The sequence below is a fragment of the Wasmannia auropunctata genome, unplaced genomic scaffold, assembly GCF_000956235.1.
Source record: "Wasmannia auropunctata unplaced genomic scaffold, wasmannia.A_1.0 LD336106.1, whole genome shotgun sequence".
Classification (NCBI taxonomy): Eukaryota; Metazoa; Arthropoda; class Insecta; order Hymenoptera; family Formicidae; genus Wasmannia; species Wasmannia auropunctata.
In genome coordinates this window covers 2,814,146-2,814,474 of record NW_012026784.1, presented here as the reverse complement: position 1 = coordinate 2,814,474, position 329 = coordinate 2,814,146, and the positions used below count along the sequence as shown (strand labels likewise).

General features: G+C 33.7%; 1 protein-coding gene across 1 annotated transcript in view; it reads right to left on the bottom strand.

Moving 5' to 3' along the window:
* The window catches only part of LOC105456579 (osmotic avoidance abnormal protein 3-like), a 19,444-nt gene that overhangs the window by 6,134 nt on the left and 12,981 nt on the right, over positions 1–329 (bottom strand). The gene's annotated exons all lie outside the window — the stretch shown is intronic.

The following is a 329-nucleotide window of genomic DNA, read 5'->3' as shown; positions in this document are numbered from 1 at the left end:
TATCCCCTGTGTGCCTTGTCGACTCAGTCTCGGTGAAAAAAATCGTACAACGCTCAACAAAAAAGCAAATTGAAGGTAAAGATTCACTCTTTCGAAAGCAGTAAACTGCATTTGTGTGCGATTTCTAGTTTATGCCATAAACCTTTTAAATTTAGTACACATTTTTAGAGATTTGACGCATTTTTATTTGGACCTATGTAATTCCATAAAAAATAAATAGGATCCTTTTCTAAAGTGTCGATCTGAAAAGTAGAGATTTCAAGCTGTAAAATGCTTTTTTGAACATCTCGATACGATCATTTTTGACGAAGTTACACTCATTTGAAGCT